The sequence below is a fragment of the Aedes albopictus genome, chromosome 3 (genome assembly GCF_035046485.1).
Source record: "Aedes albopictus strain Foshan chromosome 3, AalbF5, whole genome shotgun sequence".
NCBI lineage: Eukaryota > Metazoa > Arthropoda > Insecta > Diptera > Culicidae > Aedes > Aedes albopictus.
Window position 1 is genome coordinate 178,304 of NC_085138.1, and position 24,745 is coordinate 203,048.

A 24,745-nucleotide genomic window follows, 5' to 3' on the forward strand; every position below is an offset into this window, starting at 1 on the left:
CGGGAATTCCTCCAGATATTTATCCAAGAATTCCACTGGGAATTCCCCAAGAACTTCCTCCAGCAATTTCTTCTGGAAATCTTTCGGGAATTCCGTCAGGGCATCCTCCAGAAGTTCCTCCAGGAAATCCTCTAGGTAATCCTCCAGGAATTCCTCCGGGGATTCCTCCGGAAATTTCCCCAGGATTTCCTCTAGGACTCCCACCAGGACTCGGCAATTTCTGCAGGAATTCTCCGGAGAATTTTTCCAAGATTTTCTCCGGAAATTTCATTGAGAATTTCCCCAAGAATTCGTCCATGAGTGCTTCCGGGAACTTCAGGGCGATCACTATTTTGAATGCTGCCTACAAAGTGCTATCCCAGATCATCTTCCGTCGTCTGTCACCTAAAACAAATGAGTTCGTGGGAAGTTATCAAGCCGGCTTCATCGACGGCCGGTCGACAACGGACCAGATCTTTACCGTACGGCAAATCCTCCAGAAATGCCGTGAATACCAGGTCCCAACGCATCACCTGTTCATCGACTTCAAAGCGGCATACGACAGTATCGACCGCGCAGAGCTATGGAGAATCATGGACGAAAACGGCTTTCCTGGGAAGCTGTCTAGACTGATTAAAGCAACGATGGACGGTGTGCAAAACTGCGTAAGGGTTTCGGGTGAACTATCCAGTTCATTCGTATCTCGCCGGGGACTGCGACAAGGTGACGGACTCTCATGTCTACTCTTCAACATCGCTCTGGAAGGTGTGATGCGACGAGCCGGGCTCAACAGCCGGGGAACGATTTTCACAAAATCCGGTCAATTTGTGTGCTTTGCGGACGACATGGACATTATCGCTAGAACATCTGGAACGGTGGCAGAACTGTACACCCGCCTGAAACGCGAAGCAGCAAAGGTCGGACTGGTGGTGAATGCCTCAAAAACAAAGTACATGCTGGTAGGCGGAACCGAAAACGACCGGATCCGTCTGGGTAGTAATGTTACGATAGACGGGGATACTTTCGAGGTGGTGGAGGAATTCGTCTACCTCGGATCCTTACTGACGGCTGACAACAACGTGAGCCGTGAAATTCGGAGGCGCATCATCAGCGGAAGTCGGGCCTACTACGGGCTCCAGAAGAAACTGCGGTCGAAAAAGATTCACCCACGCACCAAATGCACCATGTACAAAACGCTAATAAGACCGGTGATCCTCTACGGGCACGAGACATGGACCATGCTCGAGGAGGACCTACAAGCACTCGGAGTTTTCGAGCGACGCGTGCTAAGAACGATCTTCGGCGGTGTGCAGGAGAACGGCGTGTGGCGGAGAAGGATGAACCACGAGCTCGCTGCACTTTACGGCGAACCCAGCATCCAGAAGGTGGCCAAAGCCGGAAGGATACGGTGGGCAGGGCATGTTGCAAGAATGCCGGACAACAACCCTGCAAAGGTGGAGCGTGACTTGGCGAGCATCGGGCGCGACCGAGGATGGAGAGCGGCAGCCACGAACCGTGTATTATGGAGAAATATTGTTGATTCAGTTTTATCTTGAATTTGATGTAATCTATATATATAAAAATGAATTTCCGTCTGTCTGTCTGTCTGTCTGTCTGTCTGTCTGTCTGTCTGTCTGTCTGTCTGTCTGTCTGTCTGTCTGTCTGACCGCTATGGATTCGGAAACTACTGAACCGATCGGCTTCAAATTTCGTATGCAGGGGGGTTTGGGACCGGGGAAGGTTCTTAGCCTGGTGTGAGACCTCTCCGGTCTTTGGAACGGGGAGCTCCCATACAAATGACTTCGCAGGGGACGTCCCTATGGAGCTGTATGTCAAAAAACACAGTAGGCCGGCAGTACGACGTTTGACGGGACAGGTAGCGCCGGTAGCGTGAAACAAATAATGATTGTGTTTGAAACCTGCTGAAACTGTTTTATACATGTCGGAACCACCCCAATTGCTTTTGCCACGGATGCTAGCTTTTTTGACTCCGGATTAACCCGGGAGCGGTCGCGTCGTGTACTGAGTACACGCACCATGAAAAATGCACGCTTGTGGTGCACAGCATGAGCGCGGCGTCGCTGTAGGTAGTCAAAGACGCGACTGCTCGAGGGTTAAGGACGTAGCAATGAAGCTATCCAGGGCTATTGTGATACAAATGATAATTGCAACAATAATTACATGAACACATTTATCTTCTCAGGTTAGTACTTTGCAATCGAAATCATTAGTTGCTTCTGTAACGGCCTCAATGTTTTCAGTAGAATACTACACTCAGGAAAAAATCTTCATTTGATTCATGTGCCAACCTACATGGATTTTTGCAATGGGGTTTGGCTCATGAAGAGTATGTGCAAGATCAATGAATTATTGCCAACAGTTGATTTCATTAAAATGATGGCAACCTTTCATGAAATCCATTACTATGACACATACTTTCCAAGCGTTCTTTCAATGAAGTATATAGATCTTATTTATCGTTTTAAGGTACGGTTTCTTATGATTATAGCGTTGGAAAAGAAGATTAAAACTATTGTTTCCTGTATCAGAAATGGTTCAAACAGAATTACTTTCAATTAGTAAACTTTTACACAGTATTACAAAAGTATTAAAGATTGAACATTGAAAGTAATGTTGGTTGAGCTATTTCTGATACAGAAAACAGAGTTCAATAGGCATCAGTGAAACGGATTTTACAAAAAAAAAAGTTTATTCACAATTACGTCCAGCTCGAGGTCAAGTTCGAGATGCAGTTCGCCTTCGAATTTCGGCTTCCGGCGATGCTTCCGAATTCATCTTCGGAGAGACGAGACAAAACATGTTAATTCAGATAATTTACCTGTGTTTTATGCTGGAAGATAGTGGTGATGACTTCTGCACACCTCCGTAGCACAATCTTTGTAGTGCATCACTAACATTAGTGGTATTGCTGTGTGCGTTGAAGATGCAAACGGTGCCCAAATGCGCTTCAAACGCGGTAACACATGTTACCAAAGGCAACGTAGCAACCATAGCCAATATCACCGCCAACCTAGGATTCGAAAGCTCCCACTGACATCGGGTTACTTGTTAGAAAATCTTACCGCATTTGGTGCTCCCGCATTTGATATTTGCATTTTGAATGCACACAGCAATACTTCGGCTGCTCGTCCCAGTAACTGCAATCCAGCAACAGAAAGACGCGGAAACTTTTTTGGTGGCCATCTTCGTTTTTGCAATGAGTTTTTTGGGTATGAGGCTGGCTCATACTTTGAATGAGAAGCCAAATGACATATATGCGTGTCACAAATGTGAGCCATTCGACTGCGGTGTGATTAGTATATGGTACAAATGAAATTGATGAAATTGATAAATCGGCCAAGGTATATGCAGCTGCACATGCATTTAAGGAAGATTTTTTCCTGAGTGTACACGAGATGACATCTTCAATGCTGTCGGAACTGTGGGGTATGAACAAAGCTGAGTAGCATTTCCCATGCGTGTATTTCCCCCAGCAAGCATCAGTGACAGCCAGCACCATGACGGGGTTGTCGTCAGTGTGATGCTGCCTCATGGACGAGTGGACTGTTGGTGGAGCAAGACGCCATCACCGGGAGGTTTCGTATTATGCCAAGTGATTCTACTGCAGTTTGCGAAGATGGCTGGGAACGGATTGTTCCAGTGAGTTGCCCGGTATTCACATTGGCGATCCTGCCAGGAGTGCATCATAATCAATAACAAGTTAATCATAAAATAGGTAGAATCACTTGGCATAAAAACAGTGAGAGAAAACAAATCGTTTTGGTGTGTGAAGTGTGTGGTGGTGCTGCAAACACAGTGAAGTGGGTGTTGCAATTCTGCGGTTCCTGACGAAAGCTAGAGCGCGGAAAGTTTTTGTCATGCCAACCGCGTTCTGTTTTAGCCTTGGTTCTAGCACAAACACATGAACAAAGGCGCGGTGACGTGGTTGATTTTTGTTGTCGACTGGTAGCACGCTGTGGATAGGTGGTCGGTCGATGATTGCATGCATGTTTCTTCATGTTCTTGCTCGGCATGGATGGTCGCGCTTTCGTTGATTCCTCGGATCGTACATGCTCGTGTTGTCGCTCGGTTGAACGGTAAATGCAAGCAGGTTGATGTGCATGATGGTAGAGGTGTTTGACTATTGTGAATGTTGCCGTAAAATTCTCGCGGCGTTGGTTGGTTGGGTTGGTTTTTTGCTCGGGTTTTTGGTTGGGCATATTAATGGCGTTTCGAACCGCCGAAAATTTTTCTGCATAAGGAAAATGCAGGGACGTGTAATGAAAACCGTCCAAGGAAACGGCATTTTTTGGATAACCGCCGAAAATTATTCTGCATAAAGAAAATGCAGGGACGTGTAATGAAAACCGTCCAAGGTAAAGGCGTTGTTGGATAACCGCCGACAATTTTTCTGCATAAGGAAAATGCAGGGACGTGTAATGAAAACCGTCCAAGGAAACGGCATTTTTGGATAACCGCCGAAAATTATTCTGCATAAAGAAAATGCAGGGACGTGTAGTGAAAACCGTCCAAGGTAAAGGCGTTGTTGGATAACCGCCGAAATTTTTTTTTGCATAAGGAAAATGCAGGGACGTGTAATGAAAACCGTCCAAGGAAACGGCATTTTTGGATAACTGCCGAAAATTATTCTGCATAAAGAAAATGCAGGGACGTGTAGTGAAAACCGTCCAAGATAAAGGCGTTGTTGGATAACCGCCGAAAATTTTTTCTGCATAAGGAAAATACAGGGACGTGAAATGAAATCCGTCCAAGGAAATGTTATTGAAAAACTGCCGAAAATTGTTTGCCAGAAAATTTTTTTCTGCATAAGGAAAATACAGGGACGTGAAATTATATCCGTCCAAGGAAATGTTATTGAAAAACTGCCGAAAATTGTTTGCATCAGGAAAATGCAGCGATGTGTAAAGAACCCCGTCTAAGGAAATGGCGTTGCATGATAACTGCCGAAAGCTGTGCGTGAGGAAAATGCAGGGACGTGTAATGAAAACCGCCCATAAAAATTGCATATCGTAAAACAGTTTAAAATTCGAAGTACGCAATGAAAACATATCTACTGAAAATATGTTGTAGAACCTCTTTTGAACTCGTTTTGTAGAATCTATTTTCGTATAATGAAGGACATTTGTGTGTTATATATGGTCCATCTGTACCATCACATTGAAGCATTGAAAATGGAGTTGTATGATATACGGAATCTTTAGTCTGATAAATCTCAAATTCGTTAATCTCTTGTTTTTTTTTCTTTTTTGACAAATAATTCTTACAAAATATGTTCGTTTTCGTTGAATGCGTCGAATTTTCGCAATCGTGAATAACGATTGATTTGAGTGAGAGAAAAACGTGGCCGGCTACATAACGAGACGTGCGCTTGAAGGAGAGAAGACGCATCACCCAACTGCGTGTGTTGTAGTTATTTTTATTGGAGCTCGGCAAAACCCCATAGATGATTGGTTAGCATTGCAAGTTATCAATCAAATGATATAGGTTCGATATTAACAAAAGTGCGTTTACTAAACAAAAAAGTAAATGTGGCCATTCGTCTTAATTCTTGTATCTTGAAGTGTATCTTGTTGCATTGGTGCCATAAGGATGAAGAGAACGAAATTGAGGGTTTGAGCGTAAAAATAACAAGCCTGCTAGTCGAAAACTTTTTTTTCGGAGAAGAGGGAGAATGTGGGGTATGAACAAAGCTGAGTAGCATTTCCCATGCGTGTATTTCCCCCAGCAAGCATCAGTGACAGCCAGCACCATGACGGGGTTGTCGTCAGTGTGATGCTGCCTCATGGACGAGTGGACTGTTGGTGGAGCAAGACGCCATCACCGGGAGGTTTCGTATTATGCCAAGTGATTCTACTGCAGTTTGCGAAGATGGCTGGGAACGGATTGTTCCAGTGAGTTGCCCGGTATTCACAGGAACCACAGAACCGAGATTCGAAGAAGGAAAGCATAGGAGGTAGGTATTAGTAAACACGAACCTGAAACACTGCGAAATGGAATGGATTCTTGAGGATCTGCCGGATTCAAGTTTGGAGTAACATTGTTGGCCTCCTACTGTTGGTGCACGAGTCTTTGGAAAACGAATTTAAATCCATAATACATTTTATAGGGGAACTTACGCATTTTTGGCAGTTTTGTTCTCTTCGTCATGGGAGGTTTTTTGAAGCCTGTTGAACTCAGAGTTGGCCTCAAATCCTTCCCAACCAAGCTGCGCTATATCCCCAAGTTTCAGGTAATTTGGTCCACCAAAAACCCCATGACGAAGTGAACAAACCTGCGGATAATACCCTTCATCATCCTATTTATCATTAATCATTATCCATTATGGAAAGTCAGAGCAACTCCTCCCTGCAATATTCACAAAAATGGGTGAAGTTTTGCTCATTTCTTATCAACCCCGGGTTATCAAAAATGGGTGTTTTCACCCATTAATGGATTTTCGCTAACAACCGTGCGATGCCCTTAAGCACTTTTGATAAGAAGCAGTCCACAAATAACGTAACGCTCCAGGGGGAGGGGGGGCGGTTTGTTCTTTGGAAATCTTTACATGTTCTTCAAGTGATTGTTCCAGTGCTGTTTTCGCGGTTTCCTTCGAGAATTGCACCAGATATTTCTGCAGGTATTCCTTCATAGATGACTTTCAGAATTTCACTAGAGAAAGCTCCAATTATTCCATCTGAAATTCGCAGTATTTCTACAGGAATATCTAGCAGAAATTCTTTCAGAAAGTTTTACTAGCGATTATTCAAAAATTAATCCAGAAATTCCTCAAACATTTTATTCAAAAAAAAATCCTTTAGGAGTCCATCCAATTGTTCCTTCAATTTTTTATCTAGAAATTATTGCAGACATTTTTTTTCCTCCCCTGTTGGGGAAATTAAGCCACTGTGTGGCAGACATGGATTTCTTCAGATTTTTTTATCCAGCGAATCCAACAGAAATTCTTACAAGAATTCAAAAAGAAAACTCCAGTGATTCCCTAAGGAAATCCTCATGGGGTTTCTTCAGTAAATCACCCGGGAATTCCTTATGTGAGTTTTTTTTCAGGAATAACTTCCGGGATTATTTAAAAAATGACTCCAAGCTCTCTTCTTGTGATTACTCCAGAAATTCCTTCAGAAGTTGTTCCAGGATTCCTCTATGAATTCCTTCAGGGGTTCGTCTAAAAATTCATACAGTTATTCGTCCAGGAATTCCTATATAAAGCCCGCTAGACATTCCTCTAGAATTTCCTCCAAGCAATTCCTCCAGTGATTCCACCAGGGGTTCATCCAGGAAATACTTCAGAAATTATTTCAGAGATTTGTAAAAGAATTCCTCTTGAAAATTCTCCAGTGATTCTTCAAGAAAATCCTCCAGAAATTTCTCTAGAGATTTCTCTAGAGATTCCTCCAGGAGTTACTTAGAAGATAGCTCCAGGAATTTCTCTAGAGATTTCTCCAGAAACTCTCTCAGGTGTGTCTACAGGAATTCCTTCAGGAGCTCCTCCAGGCATTCCTTCAGGAGTTCCTCTAGCGATTGCTCTTGAAATTTCTCAACGAATTCTTTTAGAAACACCTCCAGGCATTCGTCCAGGGATTTTTATAGGGATTCCTCCAGGGTTTCATCCAGACATTCCTTCAGGATTCAATTCTGGGACTCCTCCAGGAATACCTTTAAGAATTCCACCAGAAATTACCCCAGGAATACCTGCAGATATTAACTCAGCAATTCTGGATTTTATCCAGGCATTCCCTCCAGGATTGCCACCAAGAATACCTCCAGGAATAACCCCAATAATTGATCCAGGAAATTCTCAAGGGGTTCCTTTTTGAAATTCTTTTAAGATTTTTTTTAAGTAATTCCTCCAGGAATTCCCTTCCAGGGATTGTTCCGGGAATTCTTCCAGGGTTTCCTTGAGGATTTTTTTTTCAGAAATTTCTCCTCCAGCTATTCTTCCAAGGATTCCTACAGAGATTTCTCATGGAATTGGTTCAAGGGATCCCTACAGGAATTCCTACAGGGATTCCTATAATTATTCTTCCAGAGATTCCTCCAGGAATTCCTCTTATGATTCCTCCAATAATTCATCCAGATATTCCTGCAATAATTCATCCAGATATTATTCCAAGAATTTTTCCTGGAATTCCTTCAGAAATTCCTCTGGAAATTCCTTATAGAAATTCATCAGGGATTCTTCCAGGAGTTCCTCTGGAGATTTCTCAAGGGTTCCTCGAGGAATTCCTCCAGTGATTCCTCCAGGTATTTCTCTAGAGATACCTCATGAAATTCCTGTAGAAATTCAACTAGGGATTCCTCGAGGAATTTCTCCAGAAATTCTTTAAAGCATTCCTCCAGGGATTCTATCTGAAAGTTTTCCAGCGATTCTGCAAGAAAATCTTCCAGAAATTCTTCCAGGAGTTCCTCTGAAGATTTCTCAAGGAATTTCTCTAGATATTCCTGAAGGAATTTCTCTAGGAATTGGAACAATGTAATGAAAGGGTGGCTTTTTCTTAACAAAAATGAAACCATACATAAATTTGTTCGGGCAATTCAAACACAAACTGTGTATTCCTCAGGTAAAAAGCATGTTCTGATAGATAATCTGTTCTATTATACATACACAACTGACTTTGCATACCCTTTGTAGTCGATGAAATATTAGAACGATCGGCATGATTTTTTGCACGATTCAATTCGACTTCAGAGTGGCTTTGTTTAGATGCATAGAAAGTTGGGAAAATCAAATACATAATTTATTCAAAAAAAAAGCTGTGTCATTACTATATGCATGATATGCGAATTTCAAACACAACACAATAAAATAAAAAAAAGCTGCGGTAGATAATTGTAAAAAAAACTACACCAACACATTTAAAATGGGCAATACAAGGTTTGCCGGGTCAGCTAGTACTAAATAAATGAAAATGAATGCTTCCGGGAATTCCTCCACGAACTTTTTTTTTTCAGGAATTCCTCCAGGGTGTTATTTAGGAATTTCTCCAAGATTTCTCTAGGAATTTTTCCAGGAATATATCCGGGAGTTTTCTAAGCAAAACTTTCGGTTTTTTTTTTCAAGAAAATTCTCTGGGAATTTCTCCAGGAATCTCTTCCAGATGTCATCCATGATTTTATTTTCTCACAAATCCCTCTGAGAATTTCTCCCAGAACTCCTCTAGGACTTCCTTTACGAATATCTCCGCAAAATCATCCTGTAGTTCCTCCGGCAATTTCTCCAGGAAATCCTCCAGGAATTCTTTTGGGAATTCTTCTGCAAATCTTCCCAAAAATCCTCCAGGAATTCCTCCGGGGACTCTTCTGAAATACCCCCGGGAATCTTTGGGATTTTCTCAGGAAATCCTCTGGGAATTTCTCAAAGTATTCCACAGAGAATGCCTCTAGGATTTCGTCCAGGAATTCCTCAGGAAATTTCTCTAGGAATTCCTCCGGTAATTTCTTCAGCAATTCCACTGGAAAACTCTTCAGGGAATCCTCCTTCCTGGTGGATTCCCCGACGGAAATTCCTGGACGAATATCTGGAGGAATCCCCGGGAGAAATCATGGAGAAATATCCAAAAAAATTCCTGGAAATAATCCCGGAAAAAGTCCTGGAGAAATAACTGAAGGAATCACCTTGGGAATCACCGGAGAAATTGCTGATGGGAGTCATTGAAGAATTCCCGGAGAAATTCCTAGAGGGAGTCGTAAAGAAATTCCTAGTGGAATTCCAGGAAAAATTTTGGAAGGATTTCCTGAAGACTTTCCTAGTGGAATTTCTGGAGAAATTCCAGGGAAAATTTCTAGAGACATCCGTGGAGGAATTTCCAGAGAAATTCCCGGCGGAATTCCTGGAGAAAACAGAGAAGGAATTCCTGGAGAAATTCCCATAGGAATTCCTGGAGAAGTTCTCAGAGCGTTTTCTGAAAAAAGTCACGGAAGACTTCCTGAAGAAAGACTTCCTGGGGAAATTTTCAGTGGATTTTTTTGAAAAAAAAAACGGAAGTGTTCCTGAAGAAATTCCCGAAGGAATTTCTGGGGGATTCCCGCAGGAATTCCTGGAAGAATTTTAGGAGGATTTCCCGGACAATTTCTTGAAGAAATTTCCGAAGCAATTCCCAGAAACATTCGCGGAGATTTTCCTAGAGGAACTCCTAGAAAAATTCTCGGAGAAATCCAGTCTGGAGAAATTTTTCAAGGAATTTCTGAGTAAAATCCCGAATTCATGGAGTAATTTCTGGAGGAACTCATCGAGGTATTCCTGTGGCAATTCTCGGAGGAAATCCGGAGGAATTCCTCGAAAACTCCTGGAGAAATTCCCAGAAGGAGTTCCTAATGTGGGTCCTAGAGGACATCCTGGAAAATTTTCCAGAAGAATTCCCGGAGAAATTTCCAAAGGAATTCCTAGAGAAATTCCCGGAGAAATTCTTGGAAAAAAATCCGGAAGAGTTCCTGTAGAAATTCCCGGAGACATTCCCGGAACTAAACGGAGCAATATTGTGGGGTGACAAAATTTGTCTACAGGGGGTCAAAGATGGTGTAGCGAATAGCCCAACGAATAAATCACGAATCAAAGACTCAACTATCAGACAGGTTTTAGCTTGCTGAAGCACTTTGTTGAAGACAGCATCATTCTATCTTATCAGGAGATATAGAAGTTTGAACATTTTTTACCCTGGCGCCACCTAGCGGACAATTCTCGAACCAAAGACGCCATTGCCAGATAGTTCTTAGCCTGCTGATCAACTTTGCTGAAAACGGCATTTTGGTACCCCAAGACAATCCGGAATAACTCCGGAACCATGTGGACCAGGCACCCATGTCCCCGGCATCAAAAACTAGAAGAGTTTTTCGGGAAGTTGTGAAAATTTCATCAAAATCCATCGAAAAACAAAAAAGTTATGAACATTTTTGTGCTTTTCCGAAGGTGGAAAATGTACGTTGGCTGGATGAAGGTTAACAACATCTGTGCACATCACACATAATGGTTATGGAGAAATTATCATTTTTCGCAACTGTCGTACCTGACCACGCTTAATTTTCAGCGTGTTTGTGCAAGATTTTTTTCCTTCACTTGTCTTCAATCTGAAATAACTTTTCACTCGTAGCAAGAAAATCGATGAAATTTTCACCATCAATAGAGGACTTGTTTATGATCAGACTGCTGTAAAAAAAATATGATTATGATCATTGAGAGCGTCACAATAAATTTTCCTTTGCGTCCGGATTCTAACTGGACAATGCTTTATATGGGAGTTTTTACTTTTTTTTTTCTAAATTTTCATTATTTTTCCAATTTTCCATGAACTACATAATTAACACTCAACAGTATAGAACTGCATATGGCCATGAATATTAAATATGACAAAAACAGTCGAAGACTGTAAAGTAATCGACCGTTTTTGCAAGATATAATAAAGCTATAGTTTCATACTTTGTTTACTGGGTGTGTCAGATACACTCGAAATACAGAACCAAACTTAGTTTAACTTCAAGACAACTACAGTGTTGCAACATTAATCAAGACAGCCTGCACATAAATCTTTAGATTCATTTTAGTAGCATTTATTTTCTGAGATAAAAAGTAATTTACAAGAGCTTAATCTGAAAATCAAATGTATTATATTGCAACGATAGAGTTTGATGCTTTCAAAGTCGTAGTTTTTGTTTTATTTTATTTTTCATTGAATTTTGGAAGTCAAAAATACCACTAAGTGATTCATGACTGTGTACCCACGGTATAAATATAGATCCAGACAGTGAAATCTCGGTTATGTGTCTTGGCTATTTGTTTGGTTAGAGAAAAATATGAGGCAAATAGTTCATGTGGTAAAATTTGAAAATTAATTCGCCATCCAAATATTATCAAGCTAAGCTGAAAATTTGACCACAACATCATGGCATAATATCGAATAGAATGACAAGTGGGCATATCAAACGTTTTTACAGGTTTTTTTTTCATACAAGCTTGAGCCACCCTACCCTATGGTGGTTTATTTTTTAGTATTATTTCCTAGTTAAAGAGAACCGATGGAAGATATGAACTAACTATAGGGAATGAAATATCGAACGCGGTTGATTTCAATCTGTCTGTACATTTATTGCCATGGGCAGCTTGTTACTACGTAGAAGGTACCTATGTATATTGAGAAAGGATCACGCAATTTCCGGTTGCTCTTGGCAAAACATGCTATTATGAGTGGTGGTAGAGGGTGCCTTCCTGCTCAATTTTTTGTACTTCAGTTATGGTTAACACAAATCAAAAGAGTTTCTGCTATTGTATACATGTCGTTTCAAGAACTATATCTTTCTTCATCATAGACATCTTCAGTCGTACGATGGTTTATCTGTTTTTGATCAGATTATTTCAACAATGTTATATGATCTCTTTTTAAGTGTTTTAGAGTTTATAGGATTTCATACGCACAACAGTTATGAAAAATCAGAATAATGCGTGCTTCATTCTTTTGATAAATCCAAGTTTCAATGTTACTTCAATGATGCAGACAAAAATCATCATTTTGTCTTGTAAAAAGGTCAATATCTGTAACACTTTAAAAATGGCTACTTTCTTTTCTAAACAAACCAGTGTGTTTGTATTTGAAGAAAGTTATTTGAACTGGTTGATAACTACAATTTGTTTCTTCTCGTAGGGAATAATGCAGAAAAATGAAATAATTAGATTTACTGATGGCCTTCATTGCCATCGCTTTGCCCTTCAACAGTTTTAATTTTATATGGAAATATAAACTATAAACTATTATTTCATACAAAATCAATGTTATGAATCTCAGTAGTGGGTTGTCATTCAACAAAAGGGACGGCTGGAAAATTGATTGTTCCCTTTAAATTCAGATCTAGGTCTAAGATAACAAGCAAATAGTACAGTACTATCAAAACTTTCCTAATATTCAATTGTTTTTCTTATTTTTTTCTATATACACCGTGTCCAATAAGTTCTCATACAAAATCAAAATGAATTCATTTCACATCAGTAATTAGAATTTTCAAAGTAAATTTATTTATTGAAAGGTCATCTAACACTGATGAAATACAGCATAGGGTATTGGTTCCTTAATTAAGCATGTGGCTCCCATTTTCATCCTACGCAAAACAAAGGATTGAAGCGCTGTTTGTTTTGTTTCTTATTTTTGTATTTTTTGTGAGAAGTGAGCACCCATGAAAACAAAAAGAACGGAATCAATCGGTGCCGTAATCGCTTGTTCTCGAATAGGATGAATATGTGAGCGTGAGATTACTGATGGAACACATACCCTATGTTTTTTAATTAACTGTCCTTTATCCATCTCTGCTGATCGCTTATGTGTCGTAAGTCTATTTCAGCTGGCACGCACGCCATTTTATTGGTATTTCGTCTCATTTTAACGAATAATGGTTTTACGTTGAAACAAATTAGGTTCATGTCCTCGCCATTGCTAGTAGCAACTATGACCAGAAGAGAAAAAATATGAGATTCAGTATTGGTGAAGAAAGAAGCCGTTTCATTTTGTACAAAATAAAACGTTAATAAAAAAAAAATGTCCATTTACCTGTTTTAATGATATTTGTTGTGTTAAAGAAGCATGGCTGCATTTTATATAGTTCATTTACACCATTCTCACTTTTAAAACATGCTTGTCCAAAATTTACGTTTCATGATGATTATTTTTACTACAACGGTCATTTTCAAAGAAATCAGCCCAAGTTGAGCTAACTAGCAAATTTCTTACCATATCTTCACTAAAATGTTATTGTTTTAGCCTTAGAATATCCATTTGTACAATACATGGGATACAAATTCAAAATTTAACCTTAATATGGACTCTTTTCAGGTACCGTAGAATGAAAAACTTTCCGAACATTTTTTTTGGCGTGCCGGAGCAAACGGATTTCAGAAAACGGAAGTGTACTTCTAGGCTTATAAAAACAAATAGAAAATAACGTTATTATAAAACGTATGCTTTATCAAATCAGTATGATGTGGCCTTTCAATACATGCATTTGTTTTGAAAATATGAATCACAGATGTGAAATAAAATTATATTTTCTAAATTTCTATTTTGTATGAGAACTTATTGGACACGGTGTATATATATTATCGTGGTTCAAAAAATCGTTTTTGCTCCACACCGCTTATTCGTTTCATAATCAGATTCTAAGCCTTCTTCCAAAAATTGAGCTGATTTGGTTGAAAGCTGAGAGTGCACAAGCCCTTCAAAGTTTGTATGGGAATTACTATGGGAAAATTAGATTTTTCATTCAATTGACCGTAGCATATCCCCAAGTGCCCTAGACCTTTGATACAACTTTGCCGAAGACCACATTCAAATCGGACGCTTCATTAATTAGTTATTGATTTTTATCCAGAATGAAAATCTTTGATCATGATGGTTACACTATTCGATGAGCATCACTGCAACTTGCTTTGAAACATAGTAGCCATGATTTCTGTGTGCTATCTTTGACGCCATGTGCAGCAATGTTGCCTGCTGGGAAGCTGAACGATCACTGTTAAAGTTTCTCCAGTTGGATAAAAATCGATATCTAATAAATGAGACGTCCGATTTGAATGTGGTCTTCGGCAAAGTTGAAGCTGATAGAGTAGCCTTGGAGGTCCAAGGGTCAACTAATACTCTTGGCCACTCTGAGAAATGTTTCGGTGAATTGAATGAAAAACGTCGTTTTCCCATAGTAATTCCCATACAAACTTTGAAGGGCTTGTGCACTCTCAATTTTCAACCAATTCAGCTCAAATTTTGGGAGAAGACATAGAATCTGGTTATGAATCGAATAAGCGGTGTGGAGAAAAAACGATTTTTTGTACCACGCTAATATACATATACGCAGTTGCCCTAAAAACGAATTGAAACTATCTAAAAATCATGCTGCGTAAGGTATATTGCTTCAAAGGGAATTAAACCCCATTTTTATATATAGATATAAAAAAGTAAAAGCAGTTGATCATAAACTGAATGATTTTCTATGTTCACGAAAGGACATACATTTGGATAACAAAATGTGTCGTATCAGTTCGGTAGCATGTTTTCACATTGTTTCTCAAAAAAATTTCACCAGCAGAAAAAAATGAGAAGATTCCTGTCATACTATCAATTGTTTTCAATCTAGTTATTAACACTTCCCAACTGTAATAGTGGGTAGACTGAAGAGCTGTCGATACTAGGTCCTCGTCATCGTTTTGAATATTTAATCCGAAATGTCTATTTAATCGAAGTGTAATTACATGAACCATTGAACTGCCAGTAGATCACCTGCGTTATCCGTGACACGGCTAGTAAGCGTACTCTATTTTGTTGCACTGCACGTAATCCGTTTTGGCTCTTTTATCACCACCATCGCTACTGTCATCAATAATAACGATTAAATCTATCACACGACACTACCAACAACACATACACAAAACACAATGTCATCAAAACGCAGCAGTAGTTTGTGTCTGGGCAAAACAGCAATATCCGGTTAATTGTACATGCACGCTTATGCCTGGCTATTGAGATAGCAGGTTTATTATTTTTATGACCCACTACGCTGACTTTTAATTTTCCACACTACCGGGATCCATCATAACGAGGGGAACTGAACAGGTCAGATTTTAATCGCTATAATTAACTCCCACGCCTTTCACCACACCAGCCAGCACTGTATCCTTGATATGAGGTTGACAACTGATGATTTCCACTATCGGTTGTTGCACAGAGACTTGTAGTGCGCTCTTTCCCATTGACGTACAATCAATCATTTTGTTTTTTTTTTCTTACGACATGTAACAACTCACATGTGCATTTTCTCTTATTTCACGGATGTTGAACAAAATGAATTCATCATCCATAGCATTTCACGTGCAGAAGTTATGATTCAACATCAATAGATGAGATTGAATCATCAACATTTATCACATTTATTCCTCTGGGTTTTCGCTCACCATTTGATCGCAGCATTCCGGTTGTAAGTGTAATCCAGTTATCCTGACATAATTTCCTTCACATTACCACGGTGCGGTGACATTCCAGCTCCACCGAAGAACAGCATTAATCGATTAGCTCCTTCCCAAAGGAATATTTTTTCTCTCTTGCACAACACAAGAACACTTAAACCACCAGGTGAGCTAGATTTATTGCCCTTCTCCACTGGCTTTCCCTTTTTCTATATTTGTTTTCACCACTCCACTTCACCTTACATCCATTTCAGAGCTATTATACAGCTGGTATATCCTTCCTGCAATAGCCTTCCATGACGTTTCAGGATATTATTTTATACACTGCGCTCAATGTGATTCCACCGCAACATACATATTTCCACCTTGTACCGAACCAAATTCGCACGCGACCGACCACTTTGAACGGATCACGACGCCGGCGAAGAAGTTTTGGTCCCGTCGAGGGAGATTAGTCCTCTTTTTCTCACCTTCATTGGCCTAAAACAAACAGAAAACTCACACGGTGGGATTCGATTCAAACCGACCAACAGGGAGAATTGCGCGCCACGATAACGATCCGAAACGCTCCAGAGTTCAACCTACACTAAATCGGTTCTACGGTGGTGCTGCGAGTCGAAAGGCCATCCAACGAAGCTCGTTAGGAGGACCTGAACCTGACTGAAGTTTATGCTGCTGCTGGGAGGAAGCATAGATGAGAGCGTCAGATCGTGCTCACATGCTCGCGAGAGCGGATGGAAGATTCGACGTAAAGTGGAGGATTGAAAATTTGGTGTTCTGTTGTACTAAAATGGGTGACCAACATGCTGAAAGGTACTCAGTTCCCTGTTCTCTCTTTTGCTTGCGTTACATTCTGTTTGGAGCACAGGCTGTGTCTCATCTTGCTGTTTAAGCTCTTTCCGGAACTCTCTTACTGGAAGTATCAGAATCATATGTTGTCATTTACATGATGTGGAATACTTAGGATTTTTGGGATCGTGGGAAGAGATTTTCGGACTAATCAGAATTCTCGATGTATGTACTGCTAATCAACATTTTATTTCAGCAGGTTTGAGGTAAATTTATCGTATGATATAATAAATATTGTAAAAATATGCAACTGTGGCGAGCGTATCACTTATATGTAGCTTATTTGACGTATGATGGTAATATTATTTTATATTTCAGATTATCAACCGAAGAATCTAGTAATTCAACCAAATGCCACCAAGACGACGAGAAAACCAGGATTAATCGGGCAGACAACTAATTCGAAGAAGACTAACAATGGTGTGCCTGAACGTTGACCAAGCGTATCCTTTGGAGTTTACCCTTCCACAAACAACACCCAAATTCCCGTGACACCTTGGCCTGAGAGATCGTAGAGTTGTCTACATTTTTCATAGGTGTTAAAAACTAACCATCCTTTCCCATTCCTCAGCAGTCGCAAGGACGTGGCCAGGATAGTGCTCGACCATTGGAGGATTGCGTCAGTCTTGTCTAAGAGTCAGAGATTAGTCCCAAATCTTTGTGCTTTGGTTCAGACGGGAAGGAGGCAACCCTCATAACAGCGGTCTAGGACTGTACCACCTACGAATTTGTGCGACTCGCTTAATGCTAATGCTAATCAGAATTCTCGATTACATTTTTAAATAGACGCAAATAGCGTCTTAGGGCAAGGGACCTGTTGCACTTGTTGCTATAACTTATCAATTTTTGAACAGATTGATTTGATTTTTAGGACAGATACGATATACGTACGTCATGTACAAAAATTCAGGTCAATTGGTGTGAGATTTTAGTGGAAAGTATCCAAATGGTTCAAGACCCTACTATGTGGATACGTCTATTTGAAAAAGTATTCGAGTATTGGTCTTAACATTTCCACTTGGTTCAATCGATTAAAACTGTCAAAGTTACACACTATCATTCTAATTTGGTAATAGTTATTTAAAAAGATGATTTTTTCAGCACGAGTCGTATCCAACGAGGCTTGCAGAGAAACCGGTTTTTCTAGAACCACCCTAAGCTAATTCATAAAATTGTCTCCTGATCGATTAATAATTATCGATTAAATCTATATCTATATATAGATACTAGCTGACCCGGCAAACCTTGTATAGCCCATTTTAACTGTGGCTCTTGCACTATGACACAGTTTTTCTAATTTAAACTCATTTGAATATACATTGGAAGGCCGGCTCCGGAGGCACGTTATCTTCCATTTGGTACATTGATCCCAATCCGTCTGTATAATCCAATGTTCTAGACTAAGTTATATAAAATTGTAGTGGCATACGTGGGACCGCGCATAACTTGCGAACGGATGGTCTGATTTGGGTCGCCTAAGTTTTGTTCTGTTAGTTTTCACCCAAGGAAGGTTTATGAGACAAAAACATGGGAAAATTGAGAGTTTTTGAAAATTGGGTTTTCGTATATTTTGAATGGGGACTTGGACTTAAGACGTCAAAAAACGCAGTAGGCAAGACAAAGTTTGCCGGGTACAGCTAGTAATTATTTAAACCTATTCTGCACAGCCACTATTGAAAAGTATCCTGGAAATACCAGAATTTCTCCTGAGTATTTTCTTGTCAACATTAATATTTGCAGCTTATCAGAAAAGATATTACACAAATATTAAAATGGCCAGGCCCACCGCGCTTTACATGCGGATGGTCATGGGTTAAATTTCCAGTCCCCTGAACAACTTCTCGTCAAAGCCGCTGGATGATACAGCACGGAGGACTGTTCTTTGCGGACGGCCGTCCATCTCGGCGATCGGACAGCGACTGAGACACTTGATTTTCTCTGATGTTGTATGTTGTATACATCAAAACCAGACACACGAACAATTGGGGACTACGAAGGTGATGATTTTGTTTGCGGTTTTCTGTGAGAAAGTGAAGGAGGGAAGATTTTTTGCTTTTTTTTCACTCATACTCCCATAAGAAACCCCGTAGGAAGAAAGAGTGTTTCCCGGCTCATCAACCTTCGTAGTCGCGAATGGCAACCGACAAAATTGGCAACACCTCAACGGACTACGCTTTGGATTTCGCTGGGAACTGAGAGAGTAAAAGGAACGACGATAGCTGCAGTGTATGCGATCCCCCTTCTACGATGATAAAGTAGAAGTGCTGTAATCGGCATTAAAATAGAAATGAATAGGGCACTGCATTAAATTCTCTCTTTCTCTTTCACTCTTACAGAAATTTTGTAAACAACAAGGCCAAGAAACGTCAAAATCCCATACAAATTCAAAACAATGCAGTGCCCTATAGACGATGCAAAGATACTACATTGTAAAGATATTAGACTATGTGCTATAATAAGTGTAGATCATATGTCAATTCGATTCAGCTCGCGCAGTGCCTAATTGGACGAAAGAGCTTAAACAAATAAACGTTAATAATAATAAAAAAAGGCATTCGCTGCAGGTTTGTCCAAATTGTCAAGGACCACCGTACAGAACCGGTTCACGGTTCACCCATCCGTTCCGGGGTTATTCCAGGTTCCGTTGGGGTCATGACCTGCCGGAAAATGACACATGAATGCATTTTACTCTGCATCTATTGTTATTTTGAAAATTTGCACATATTATACGCCAATAATACAGAAACTATATATCTGCAAGGAAACAATTGCCTTGAAATGAGGCAATCAAGCAGTCTCATGGGTGCCCCATGGGGCCATTCTAGCAACATTGTCACAATCAATCATGCGGCACCTCGAACTTCATGATTTGCTGAAACGTGATGGAAAATAGTCCTTCCACGCTCCTAAGACTCCTCGGGAACAGCCTGGCCATACCTCTGAAATCTTCCTTGGAACCAGTATGCACTCTGCATCCCATAACCTCTATCCCTTGCCCCCTTCCCCCCTCCCTTTCCGCATTAGCTCTCTAAAACAATCCTCGGATATCTGAAAGTGAGGACATTTTAAATATGTTCAGATTTCCCTTAGTTTTTTAACACGGTCCCGAATTAGCGCGGTTTTTTTTACACAGTACGTATCCCCTTGTAAAAAAAAAGACCTTAGTGCAATGACATATACACTTTGTTTAACCCTTTGGAGCCGGAGGGGTCATATATGACCCCAACATAGAAACGGCTGTACAAATTCACCCATTCGATAAAACAAAATACTGTCTTCGGCAAAGTTGTTGCAAATTGAGTCCTCTATTAGGGAAAAATTGGGATATTTGTATTTGGGATTTCATTGATAACCTAGAACATCCTGAACACCATGAAATTAAAAAAAAAACGAAATAATTGACATACCAGTTGTTCTAAAAGCTAAACTTGGATGTGGGTTTCGTTTATATGTATCCATTCAGCCTTCATCAAGAATATCAAAAGGTGTTTTATATTCTAGGATGTTCTAGGTGTTCCAAACTGTCCTGTAGTGGAATCCTTCAAATCTACAAGAATAATTTTATGTATTTTCGCCACAACTAATAGCATTGCATAAGATACTGGGATCCGTGAAGCTCTTGACATTTACAATGTCATTAATAGACGCTATAGGGATATTCCAGGTCAGCCAAACTACCTTGGAGTTCAGGACTTCAGGTGTACACTCGTAACAGTATCCTTATCAGTTTTTCTGAGAAACGCTACATAATCATCCGCAGTTACTGGACCAATCTGAAGTCTAATTTTTTATTATAAACTTTTGGGACATTCAGGTTCGTCCAAACTGTTCAATAATGAAGCCCTTCAAATCTACAAGAAAAACTTTGTGTTTCACCATAAATAATAGCATAGGATCTGCTGAGGTCCATGAAGCTCTTTAAATCTGAAATGTCATTTAGAGACACTATGGGAATGTTCCAGGTCAGCCAATCTATCCATGAGTTCAGAACTTCAGGTCTACACTCGTAACATCAGCTATATCTGACATACTGAGTAACGTTTCATAATCAATAGCGATGACTGGACCAACCGAAAGTCTGCTGTATATTTTTATGAATCTTTGGGACATTGAGGGTCGTCCAAACTATCCTGAAGTTTAGCTCTTGATAGTAACGGTAGTTAGTCTCACAATGAACTTTAGACTGTAATCTGTAATGATAGTTTTGAGATATACCAGATCAACATCACTACTCCGGAGACTATAGCTTCAGGTCTACACTTGTGATAATAGCTTTTCTCACTACGTTAAGGTGTTACATAATCCACTGTACTTACCAAAGCAGTCAGAGGAACAATACGCGTTGTTATATATTTTTGGGATATTATGGGCTCCTTACTGTTATGAAGCTTAGTTGATGAAAACAACAACTGTAACTTTCGGAAGACTTGTTGGACATGATAGATTACAAATCATAGCTTTTATTGTAAAGAAGTTACCGTTACACTCGTAAACTTTAGGATCTAAACTCAAGAACAGTTTGGATGACCTAGGATATCCCGACTGATCTGATATTGTCTATTTACCTTTCAGAAGAGTTATTGGACATAATAGATAACAAATTGCAGCTTGGTATAATGAAAGCAGTTACCGTTACATCCGTAGACTTATGGATTTAAACTCAAAAACAGTTTGGATGACCTAGGATATTCCGAATGATCTGATACTGTCTATTGAATTTTCAGAAGATTTACTGGACATGATAGATTACAAATCGCAGCTTTGTATAATGAAATCAGTTACCGTTACACCCATAGACTTTAAGATCTATACTCAAGAAAAGTTTGAATGATCTAGGATATCCCGAATGATCTGTTACTGTCTATTGAATTTTCAGAAGACTTACTGGACATGATAGATTATAAATTGCAGCTTTGTATAATGAAAGAAGTTACCGTTACAGCCATAGACTTAAGGATCTAAACTCAAGAATAGTTTGGATGACCTAGGATGTCCAGAAAAAATATTCCGCATAATATTCTACCGCTTTCCTTTTGTTACACATATCTCTGCAATAAGCTTGATACTTCACAGTATGTCAACATTGTGTTTCTACTTTCACAATTATTAATTTATGCTGGATCTTGGTAAACATACAAATAACTACATGCCGCGTCAATTAATTACACATCAAACAACACCGATCATCACCGAACTGCCTCAAAGCTATGTTAAACCTTTCCAGTTTGCATTTCTCAATTTGATTTATTTACACATTCCGCTTTTTATATGATCGCCCAATGCGATAATCTATAATTTTCTCTGTATCAACAACAACAACAACGGAAGCGCCGCTGGTTTCAAAAGGTCTCACAGCTTTTTAGCCACCAACTCACGTAACTCGCGGTATTCGTACATTAATTTTCCACTTGGTATCGACAGTTTCTTGCCGAAATGTCGCTGCGAGCGATGATCGTATTCATACGTCCCCTTTTTCATTTTTGACTCGTTGATCTGGAACTTTAAGGTCTCGCACTGATACGACTTACGATAAATGAATAAAAAAAATAATCATTCACGAATGCTAATAAATATTCCAACCACCTTAAACATTGATGGATAGATTGACAAAATGGTTAAAAAATCCCACAGGAAAACAAAACAAGTTCATGCATTCACTAACTATTTGTGACATAAAAAAGTTTGCGTTCCATACTAACACTTGTAATGAAGCAAATAATCTTTGTCACTGATGATGTTTTTATTGAATGTTTTCACTATATTCGATTAAATTAAGATATAAATGTAGCCAAGTAAAATGATGTAATAGATATCACTGCCGAATCAACCCAAAACCTATTAATTCCCTCATAATGCGACGACGTGGCCAGGCGACAAGGTGAATTAAGCTCGTTCCACTCAACTGCATTGGCGCCCATCAACACGCCACACAGGTAATGGATTCCGGAGGAGCACCGTATAGCATTAACATATTTATTCAGCTTATATCAAATCACACTCAACATCGGAATGACAAAACGGTACAACATCATTCAAGCCATGAATTTGAGGGAATAGCATATACTTGACACATAATTTCTTTCGATTTCATTCATAAACATACGGATGCGCCATTGACGGCAGGAGGTCGTTTCTTTCAACCATGATGTGTTTCTTTTAGTGGATTGGGTGCTGTTATCAATATTATACTTTGGCTTGTGATGTCAAAGCGATCTCCATTTCAGAGCGATCATTTTGTGTCACAGCTCATGTTGATCTGCTGCACGATGTATCACAGAAATTCTAGGTGGTCCAACACTTTAACATAACAGATTTCAGTGATCAACCATGCTACAACAAAAGGAATTATACTTGCCAGAAGGTTTTCATCGATTTTTTATTAGATCCAAACACTAAGAAGAATCGACATTTTGTATAATTATTTACTTCTAACTCCTGCAGCATGTCTTTAACGCATAGTTAGTTTGTTAATTCTGATGCTTCTTACCGGCTCTGATAACATCATTGTTTTATGTTTCCTTCTATGCAATTAATCCACCCCAATATTAGTTTCACTCTATCTACGAGGACTCCGGAATACATAACCAAGCAACTCTCAATATACAAACAAGCACTAAAAGTCTAGCTACAAGTCTGACGAAGAATGATGCACCGTGCACGGACTATGCTATTTTATGGGTCAACAAGCGCCTTCTCGTATATGCGGTTGCCACCAGCGGTACCACTGAAACGACAACCGCCATCAACAAGAGCTCGCCATGGGAGCTGTGAAGCAGGACTTAGTGCAGAATGAGCGTTCTTAGTTCAGCCAATAGCGGTTAGCAGCTCAACCAAACAAAGAGTTGGTTTTTGAGCGTCAGACAAAAAAATAAATGTGGGCCACCGGCAATGGACTAAGTTTATCAAACTGTGCACAAATGTATAAAAGAACTATTGTTTTGCATGATTATAGGAACCATGAAACGGTGATTTTTTGAGCATTGTGTAACACAGAATCACCCTAATGGGGACGAGGGGAACTCTCACCTAGTAGCTTTAATAAAAGATTCAAGTGCATCCAATTATAAGACACGTGAATGGAAGTCTGGAGACGCCGGAAGATGGCAAGCTCGGTACTTTAGTCAACCGCAAAAAATATGATATGCAACGTAGCGCTGAGCAGTAGTGGTCCGAGGTCAAGTGGCATCAAGGGTTGAGTATTGTGATGGATATGTCACTTCACATGTCATTCTTGGATGCTTGCTGGAGACATGCAGAATGACATGACACACTTGAATGTGCACGTATGTCTGACCTAATTAAGTGCTGGAAAAGTTCTTACAATTACACTAGTATGTCACTAGTCAAGGCGTTTGTTAGTTCTTGTTTCTTTTTTTTTATAATTGTAACACACACGACAATATAGCTTTCACAGCATAATATTCTGTAAGTACTTACAGAGATATGAACTAGAACTCCTTGTTTTAAAGCAATTAGGGTATATGTATCCTTCTTCAGCCTATGTCCCCATGTTTATCACTCCTACAAAAAAAAGAAAAAAACAAACAAATAGCGCTTATTGAATTTGTTCTCGATAGGATGAAAATTAGAGCACTCAAGCAAATAAGATGTGTTACCCTATGAAGAGAAGTTTCGGTTTTCGTTGTACTTAGTTTCAGTGCTGAAAATTTCATTTCGTCATATCTAAATTCAATCACCTACAGCTCATTTTAGAAGCTGAATCTGAGAATATGGTATATGAAGAACTTGTGCGGCTAGACCAGTTCTGCAAGAAAGTCACGGAAAAACCGCTATTATTCGAATATTTAAGGTAAATGTCACGGACTTCCTTCGAAAAATGCCAATTATATTCACGGTGAATATCATTTGGCATTTTCAAAGGCAGTCCGTGACATTTACCTTAAATATTCGAAAAATAGCTGTTTTTCCGTGACTTTCTTGCAGAACTGGCCTAGCCGCACAAGTTCTTCA

The 24,745-nt window shown here is 39.6% G+C and overlaps 1 protein-coding gene across 2 annotated transcripts in view; it reads right to left on the reverse strand.

Annotated features, from left to right (window-relative positions):
• The window catches only part of LOC115262186 (hemicentin-2), a 116,296-nt gene extending 99,755 nt beyond the window's left edge, over positions 1-16,541 (reverse strand). The window contains exon 1 of one of the 2 annotated variants that reach the window (XM_062858447.1): positions 15,914-16,541. The gene's annotated coding sequence lies outside the window, so the exon portion shown is untranslated. Of the gene's footprint in view, positions 1-15,242; positions 15,885-15,913 lie in introns of those variants that run through there. The other variant, XM_062858448.1, reaches the window with a different exon arrangement.
• Positions 16,542-24,745: the final 8,204 nt, after the last annotated feature.